The sequence below is a fragment of the Strongylocentrotus purpuratus genome, unplaced genomic scaffold (assembly GCF_000002235.5).
Source record: "Strongylocentrotus purpuratus isolate Spur 01 unplaced genomic scaffold, Spur_5.0 spur5_scaffold_17, whole genome shotgun sequence".
NCBI classification, from domain to species: Eukaryota; Metazoa; Echinodermata; class Echinoidea; order Camarodonta; family Strongylocentrotidae; genus Strongylocentrotus; species Strongylocentrotus purpuratus.
Genome location: NW_022145602.1, coordinates 17,707,422 through 17,717,423, shown reverse-complemented (window position 1 = coordinate 17,717,423; position 10,002 = coordinate 17,707,422). Strand labels below are relative to the sequence as shown.

General features: G+C 36.6%; 1 long non-coding RNA gene across 2 annotated transcripts; it reads right to left on the bottom strand.

Annotated features, from left to right (window-relative positions):
* Nucleotides 1-1,841: 1,841 nt before the first annotated feature.
* On the bottom strand, nucleotides 1,842-9,011 carry LOC577041. 2 transcript variants are annotated; one of them, XR_004064482.1, is made up of 3 exons: nucleotides 8,812-9,011; nucleotides 6,518-6,592; nucleotides 1,842-3,930 (listed from the first exon to the last, which is right to left on the bottom strand). It is a non-coding gene; the product is annotated as an uncharacterized LOC577041 (long non-coding RNA). The 2 variants fall into 2 exon arrangements; XR_143681.3 differs by having other exon boundaries at nucleotides 6,518-6,590; nucleotides 8,809-9,009.
* Nucleotides 9,012-10,002: the final 991 nt, after the last annotated feature.

The window sequence follows — 10,002 nt, the reverse complement described above, 5'->3', positions numbered from 1 at the left end:
GATCTTGTGTTGCCCTTTTCCAAACCATGGTGACAGGCATCCCCCGACCGCCCCACCCCACCCCCATGTCAGATGCCCACCAATCCATGTGGTTACACCACTGGTAGGGAGTGTGTATACTGTATAAGACAGGTTGATCAGGGGAACATAATGATAATTGAGAGTCAGGTCATGCGAGCGATATATTAATCAAATTTGCTGCCCGACTTAACGACCTAAACCTGGATTCCTGACCGAGATTCGGGATGAAAAATAACATCTTCCCCTCTCTCTCTCTCTCTCTCTCTCTCTCTCTCTCTCTCCCTCCTCTCTCTCTCTCTCTCTCTCTCTCTCTCTATCTCTTCCTTCCCCTTTTCTCTCGATTCTCTATCTCTCTCTACTCCTCTTTTCTAGCCCTCCCTTCCTCCTTCCATTCTCTCTCTACCTCTCTCCCGTTTGCCTATCGCGCTCCCTGGTGTCTTTTTTAATCTTCGTCATTACAAGATTATGATGATCAGCTTTGAGACTCGCTGTTCATCCCATCCCGGTGTTATTTTTCTTTTTCATCAAGACTTCTTCTACTTCTCTCCTCGCACCCGACGCATTTAGGATAAAGTAAAGAAATTGGCGGAAGGAAATTCTATTTTACAGACTTCCATTAAGCAGAAATGAACTAAGTGATTACAGTATTTGCCCTGAAATACAGTCTACCACTGCATATAGCATACATGTACTCATATTCAAAGCGAGTGGGGGAAAAAAAGAAGAAGAAGGGGGAGGAGGAGGAATAAGTAGAAGAAATAAAGGGCCAAAATGTTTCGATAAAGGCATTTGCCCATTTTTAGTACATGGGTACCTAATATATTTGAGCTGTAGTTTCTCTGGCTTTTTTTTTGGGGGGGGGGGAGGGAGGGGTTGTTTCTTTGTTCGTTTGCTTTTCATAGATACAATTATCATGCTAGTAATATCCATGAAATAAAAGAGCTACATGATTTTATCACCCTTCTTACGTGAGTGCGTTTAGAATAACCAAAAGGGGGCGCCCTTTATAGAACTCGCTTACACATTATTAATCAATCCCAGCTGGCTCATGCACAACGATTTCAGTAAATGCGACAAACTACGTCTGTCTATCTTCCTCTCTCCTTCTCTCTTCATTTGTGGGGTAATCTCCCGCCTATCGTCCCTGTCCTTTTGCTCGATGTGCCCCGTATACATCAACGCCCCTCCCTTAAACCCTCCTACCCCCTCCGATAATAATTGTTTTATTTTATTTATCAACAAACCATATAAAGTTGTGATAAAATACCAAATTCTGTTTCAAAGGGACTCTTCCAGATATTTTATTATTTGACAATATTCATCTCATTTCATACTTGTTTCTCATTTCATGTCCATTTTCAATCCATTACGAATCATCATTCAACTTTCACTCGTTAGCCCCTCACTTCACTCCACTTCACTTGTACAGTCAGTCTCATCCTTTTTTTTTCTCCCTTTCAATTGGCCATTTTCGTTATGTAACCAAATTTAATGCATCCGTCTTCGTGAAGTGTGTCTGGAAACGAATGATTTCATTCACCTGTTATGAATAATTGTATTTCAATAGTCAAAATACATATTGCATACATTAAGTGTTGCTAGGTAGGGCAAGCTATAATGTTTGTCCAACCTAGCAACAACTCATGTATGCAATTCGCATTCTGACTGTTGAGATACCATTATTTGTAACAGGTGAATGAAATAAATTGTAATAAGGCATTTAAACAAAGATTTATTACATTACATTACGAGGTTGGTCTATTGATTTATATTCCTCTATAATACAAATTTAAAAAAAGTACCATGAAATCAACAGCGTATTACTCGAAATGATTACAAATTTATTTAACAATTAAATTTTCATTACTTTAAAAAATAAAAACAAATGAAAGACACTAAAATGGCAATAAAGTTAACAATGAAAACTAAATTCCCGGCCCCTTCGATACTCTGCTGATTGAGGTTGCCCCCCCCCCTAAGAAAAAAAGATTTGGACATCTCTTTAAAATAGAATTTCCTCTATGATTAAAAGGGGAAAAAGATAGAAACATAAGCACATTCGTACTTTAAAATCCCACTTACTAACTATCATCAATATGAAAAAGTAACATTCTCTCTAAACAAAAGAGAGAAAGAGATACAAACATATTACCATGATTAAAATGTAGTGAAATATTGAAATGTATACCAACTCAATTAGTTAATTTTATTTAATCGTTTTGTCAGCCATATAGTGAAAGTTTATTTGTACATCCCCTTCATATTGAGAAAAATATATGAAAAATAAAAATAAAGATCAAATAAAAAAACAAATTACATATGCACAAAATAAAAACAATACACGGATCTACAATGACAACTACATGAAAAGATGATGATAAAATTTCGAATGTTTACACTTCATAAAAAAGCAACTACTTTGAAAGACGAAATGAACAGCCTCAAGCCTGTTGGTACATGGGGAATAGTTGACTTTGCACCCGTTTTAAGATCGAACTTTGATTTTGTTTTGGTATTTGAAAATAAATTTAAGATCAAAGGACTTTGAATGCTATATCATTATGCATGTTGATGGAATAGCAAAGATGGCATATATGCCTATTCAAGATAGGCATTATGACGTGATCATAAAAATGCAGCAGGAGCGTTAAGAAAGATTGTAATATCAAAATGAGAGCACATACTGTAGTTGTATTTAAGATCACGACATGAACAATTTCCACTGAAATTCTGAATCTTTATGGTGTTCGATTTTGAGCAACATATTTAAAACCACTGTGATACAGGCACAACTGACTCAGAATATCTCGATAAATGCATTTCTTTACAGTATAATATATACCTCAAGTTCTAATCTATTTAATGCAAAGACTTAAGTGTGATTGGAAAGTTTCTACAGGTGCAAATACAACAGAAATATCTCATTAAAATCTATGAAACCTTATTTTTCTTCTTCATTCTAATAGTACTGGATAGATAACACAGTGACATAACAAACGTAGAATATATACAGTATAAGGTCTTTAAAAAGGCCGGTATAGTATCTTCCCACACACAAACCACGTAAAATTACTACATTAGTGTGTACCTTAAACAAGTAACATACACCATTCATTTGCTCAACATATACTGATTTGCAAGTCAAATGGAAATTTTGTCGGTTTTTGTATAACTTTTTTTAATTCACGGCCATTTTGGTTCTTTTAGACGGCCCATCATGGGTTTTTGTATTAAGAGTTGTTTAAAAATATATATTTTTGTATCTGGTAATGCCGTTGTCACGTAATTCCCTCCTCCTCCGCAGTAATTTGGCCACACCCTATCCAGAACACCCAAAGTCATTGCGGTGTACCCCTCCAAAGAGTCATCATGAAATGATTTTGTGTTGTAAACCTATACCCTCTTACGTGTTCCACCCCTCCCTCCTACCCTTTGATGACCACGCCCTGGCCATTGTGATGCACCCCTCCAAAGAGCCATCGTGAAATGATTTTGTGTTGTAACCCTCCCTACCCTCTTACGTGTTCCACCCCTACCTCTCGCCCCTTCATGGCCACGCCCTAGGACCAATCTCACAAAGCCTTTTTGCAATGACAGATGACAAAAATCAGTTACAAATCTGCTGAGAACCAATCAGAAGCAAGGGTTTCAGTAGCTTATAACAAAAACTGTCATTTGTCACTGAGGGCAAGTTTTGTGAAATGGGCCCCCAGTCCTCAACACTCCATTCTCTCTACAGTTTGGTGTTCTCTCCGGTTCCGATGTCAATGGATCGAAGGGCCTCTGGTTCGTTCTGGTATTTTCGGCAGGTGAACTCGTGCACGCATCTTGAGATGCCGAGGAGAGCGACTAGGATGGCGACCACGCCGGCGACCCCAGCGGACACCTCCGTCCATGTGTAGATTTGTGCTACAAGTTAAGAAAACAATTTTAAAATTTAGCGGATGCAGATCTGTGCTTTTATAAAGGAGAGGGGTAACAATTTAAGAAACAAAAATGACAGTTGCAACCCAAACCCTTATTCTATAATTATCAACGAAATAAAGCACGAGAGCGATTTGTCACCGGAGCTGCATCTATCGACACTCTCCCGTTTGGTCTACAACTAGTTCGTCTATACTACCCACTTGGTCTATTCCCATATGATATAGTCAACACCTAGCCCGTCTAGTACTATCCATATGGTCCAATACTAGGTCCAATACTAGTAGTCATTTCGTTTACTTATCATTTGGTCTAATGACCATTAAGGCTAATAGTCATTTTGTCTTATTTCCATTTGGAATATTACTCATTTGGTCTACTTGCCAGTCGGTCTTATCCCCAGTTTGTCTAATGCCCATTTCGTCTAACATCCATAAGGTCTAATATTCATTTGATGACTATAATTATTTATGATTTAAGAAGACAGAATGGGCATTAAACAAACTGGAAATTAGACCGACTGGCAGTTAGACCAAATGGGTAATAGATTGGCTGGATGTAGAATAAATGGGAAGAAACAAATTGGATAGTACGTGACAACTAGTTGCAGACCAAAGGGCAATTCACCACTTTCCCGACACAACAATCCATGCTTGACCTGTACTCTGATTTTGTAAGCATCGTAAAAAACAGAAAGCACTGAGGTTTTGTGGTCAGAAATCAGCCAGATATTTGTGAACTGGGGGCTTTTCACAAAGACTAAGATCGACTTTAAGTTGGACTTAATATGGCAGGCCGTTCATGCCACTGTTTGCTCTCACCATTATGATCTTTAGTTAATATTTTTTCCTTCAATAATGAACTATAAAAAAATGTAAATTTTGTAGATTTGTGACCATGATTTGTACGTTCCTTGATGGACCAATGCAAGTAAAAGGTGATAGCAAACAGTGGCATGACTGGCCTGTCATATTTAAGTTCCAACTTAAAGTTGATCTTAGTCTTTGTGAAACACCCCCAAGTCTATTCAATAAGATCCGTTGAACTGTGAAGTGCGTGTCTTTGTATCCAATCATGTATTGTACTGTGGAATTCTGTTAATACGTGTTCAATGTAACGGAACCAGTGGTTTACAAGCTTTGCTTTTTATTAGGCGTCGTCATATTTCGCTATCATCAAATAAATATATTCGTCTTCTTGTAAAAGCTGTTAAATAACTCGATCAATAACTACATTTTTCTAATTTCTTTTTGTATGATTATAATTTACAAAGATTTTTTTACATTGTAATATTTTTTTTTTTTTTAGCAGATGTTTCTGCATTTATTGATAAATCAAATATAAAACATTCAAATAACAATAATAGTATATAATATAATTGATTTACATCAAGAGTGACAACTTAATGCACACAAAATAAAATATTTAAAAAAAAAATACATAATTGAAAGCTTGAAAGTATGGAGGTAAGTAAAAATAATCAAGATAAATATGACATGTGTATGATGTGAAATATGGAAACAATAAACTGAAACTGAGACTAAAAGAACTCGTTGGAGCAGAAATTGACTGAAAAAAACTAGAGACACTAAAATATTTGAGCAACGATATGATACGTGGAACTCAACAAAAACGTCAGGTAAGACAAACAATGGCGGCATTTTGGAGCTTTTGCACAGAGTGGTACATTATTATGTCCGTATGCAAGTTTCGTAGGAGTACAATAACATGTACTTGTTGCTTGTGTCTGTTGCTTGTGTCTGTCATTGAAATAGGATTGCGGTTCTGGAATTGTTCCAACTAAAACATGAGCAACTGTATGAAGACTATGTAATAGTTATGTAGGCTAAACGTGACATTAACAAAAAACGCCCCAAAACTTAACGCAATTGATAGGTAATAACTCAAAGTGCACATTTGAAAGTTGACGGGTGCTACATATTTAAAAGGTTATAGTATATTTCTGTTTGCTATGAACGTAAGTGACATGACTTGTTAATTACTCTGTTGCAAAGTGTATTTTTGGTATGCCTGGAAATTTGGCAGATGCAATTCACAACGGCATTTTGTTTTGAATTGATTCCTGATACACGAATTTATGACTTTGAATTTTCAAAATGGATTCAATATGAACTTTAAAACACTCTTAAAAGTATCATATTAGGAAAGGTTTTTAGATCAACTCAAGGGAATCATTAAAAGTTTACCACTGCACTACTTATAGCTACTTGTGCCCTCTATATTGCAAACAATGCCTAACAGGTGACCATTGGTCTCCCATGATCCCCTTTTCTTATGTTAATTGAGATCCTATTTGATGAGATAGCCACCTATCAGTGACCTTGCCGGGAGGTCTAATCCATCCTGGCCAAACTAGTGCAGTGGGGGGGGGGGGGGATTTAAAGTTGGCACTATGCAAATGCTGGATTGATATCATTTCGAACCTTTTGAGTTATAAATCATGGAAATTTCAGGCATGTCAGGAGCGGTTTGAAATATAGGCCGAATACAAGTGGTATTGTTGTCACACAAGTGAAAGAGTCAAATTTCTAATTAAATTGCATTGACTTACTTGCTAGGTTAGCATTGGCTGCTCCACACATGCCAAGGAAAACAACGAGAGCTGCGAGGATGTTGAAACCCATCTGAAGAAGAACAAAAATCAGAAGAAAAATTAAGATTAAAAATTAAAATAACCAATTTAAAGACATCGCGATTACCGATGTATTAAAGATAACCTTTGTGCTATATGTTTTTGTTAAAGTATGTATACTACCTTTTTAGAAACACGTACTTAAAAAAAAAAATCAACACATAATTATTTTGTATACGTCACCTACATGTATTATCTGCTCATGCGAAGTGAATTATTAGTATGTCTCTACAAAGCGCTTTACCTGCTTTGTTTTTAATTAAAATCAAAACGCACAATACAGGGGTTCTTTTTGTGTGGAGGGGCATGACAAAATGATCATCCAAAGTGATAATATGCATTATCCAACCATTTTAACTATACTGATAAAAGAATGAAAAACATGTTTTCGTTAAAATTACGTCAATGAAGACGGACTGTGCTACTTTCATTTGTATTTACTCCTGAATAAAATAATATTAGTGAAAGAATGAACATGAAAATTAGACGAATGAACATGAAATGTAAGCTGATGATCTATCGGGATTAGCTTCAGAAAGAATGCAGTAAAGTTTAATTTTATTTAAATCATAGTTAACATCGAACACTGGTAAAAGCACGTTTATCATCACCTCGAAGAGTGGGTGAACGATTGTCATAATATTGACATGAAAAGCCTACAAAAGTGTGTCAGAAGATGTGATACATGTAAATCCTTGTTTAAATTTAATCTCTAATTCATTACATTTCCCCTAACCTTTCTCCATCTAACGGCATAAATTCATTATGCTTTCCTTCTCTTCCTCCCCCTCCTCCTAATTCTTCCCCTCCCGCTCCTCATCTTTCTTCTTCGTCGTCTTTTTCTTAATCTTCTTTTTCTTCTTGTAGATACTTCTTTTAAAACTATATCTTGGTTTACAATCTGCATCTTCTTTCAACATATACTTCAACGTTTTTTAAAAATATTTTTACATGCAGTTTTTTTTTATATTTTTTTTAAAATAAACCAACTGTGTGTCTTCTTCTTCTTCTTGTCTTCTTATCTACCTCCTCCTATCTTCTAATTCTCACTTTAATTATATATCTCCTTTTTCGTCTACCTTTTTTTTTGCCCCGCCATATTTGCCCTCGTTTTCCATTAAAATACTTGATATTTGGTACTTCAATTACGATTTCTCCCGACACATCGTTTTGACTAGCTTTAACTTTCCCTCACTAATTGATCCAGAATCTCAAAAAGTTCCTGAGATGTATAACTGTTTCGAAAGTTTTATCCCAAAACAAGCAACAACAAAACAAAAAACAAAATATATAAATGTATAACAATAACGGATGAATATATAATATATATATATATATATATATATATATATATATGTAGGCCTAAATTATTAAATAATAATTTTGTTACATGTAAATATGTTTTCTGTCATGTGCGCTAACCTTTTAAACAACATTAGAAGAAATAAACAGAGAAAGAAAGATAGAGGGAAAGGAGAGAGAGGGATATGAAAGGAGAGAGAGAGAGAGAGAGAGAGTGGGGAACACAGGCGTATACGCAGACGGCTGCACAAAACTGCAGCTATCAGATAGAGAGGGAGAGAGGGAGAGAGGGAGAGAGGGAGAGAGAGAGAGAGGGGGGGGGGCAGAAAGAAAGGAAGATCGAAGAACGTCAATGGAAACTAAGTGCATGAGGAATATTCATTACTCATTGGCATACTATTTACACTTTACTCTCTCCTTATCTCAATCCTCCTTTTCCTTGCCCCCATTCTTTCTCTCTCTCTCTCTCTCTCTCTCTCTCTCTCTCTCTCTTCTTCCTCTTTCTCCATCCCTTCCCATTTTATTACTTTCTCGATCCTCTCCCTTCACTTAATAACCCGTTGCTACCTCTTACTCGTGGCTTTGTACACAAATTGACAGTTTACATGATGTATTGGTTAATACAAAGTCTACTCTTATCTTATAAACTTACAGTTTGCCAGGAAATCAGTTTAGATTTGTACCTTTGATTAGTCAGCAAGTGTAAATGAAAGTTGTAATAAAGCTAAATATATAGAAATATGCGCAACCCATGATCGATGTCAATTTGCAAAAATGATATAATACAATAAACAACGGTGATATATTGACCTGTTCTTGTTCACATTGCAGTTGAATATACATGTACACAAACTACTCGAAAGTTCACTCAAACTACAAAACTAGTCAGAGAACGATTTTCTACATACCTTTTCTGTAATTAGTTATCCCACAAAGAAATGGAAAACAGCAGAACGAAGACGAAATTGATACTGTCGAGAATAATCAAGAAAAGCGCAAACACAGACAACGCCTCTTCCAAAACAAAATGGCGAAACGTTAACAGAAAAGTCGTAACTGCGAGTAAATGCAAAGTGAAACGCACTCTGTACTGCGTATTGGACTCTACACCCGTAAACTACGTCATACTTCAATAACTTTTGTAGGGCGTCGTCGAACGAATAAGGTGCTTATTGTTAGTCAGATTTTTGCATTTTCTTTATGAGCCAAGGGTGACTAAAGATGGGGTATTGTTTGAGGTACAATGGAACAGGTTGGCGTGTTCTCCTCTCGACTTGTTTATCAGGAATTGTGTGTGCAGATGAGCGCCATGCATAATCGGGGTGGAAAATGGTAAGGTCACATATTTGTTTAGAAGCGGTTCGCTGATTTAGGTACAAAAGAGTTTTGTAATGGAAAGGGATAAAGAGAGAGGGAGAGTTAGAAAGAGAGAGAGACAGGGAGAGAGAGAGAGAGAGAGAGAGAGAGAGAGAGAGAGAGCGAGAGAGAGGGACTGAGGGAGAGCGAAAGAGGGTGGATAAGCCGAGCGAGTATGGGAGAGAGGGAGAAAGAAAAAGATGGGAGAATGGCAAACAGGTAGAGAGACAGACAGATAGAGGGGGACATGAAAAAGAGAAGACAAAGACAATAGAAGGAAATATATATAAGAGAGAGAGACAGAGCGACTGAGAGGAAGAGCGAGAGACAGAGAGAAAGAGAGGGTGGATAAGCCGAGCGAGTATGGGAGATAGAGGGAGAAAGAAAAAGATGGGAGAATGGCAAACAGGTAGACAGACAGATAGAGGGGGACATGAAAGAGAGAAGACAGATATAATAGAGGGAGATATATATACGAGAGAAAGGGGGAGGAGTGATACATATATATATATATATATATATATATATATATATATATATATATATATATATAAGAGCAAGAGAGAGAGAGAGAGAGAGAGAGAGTAAGGAAAAAATAGAGAGGCCCTAAAATGTAATATTTAAATTTCCCCTGCATCTGAGAAAATAGGAAAACCGAAAAGTTATAGTGAGAACAAGCTACATGTGGGGCGAAGGCGACATTTAACAGTTATTAGTCAGTTCGATAGTAAAGAAACCTGTCCCAA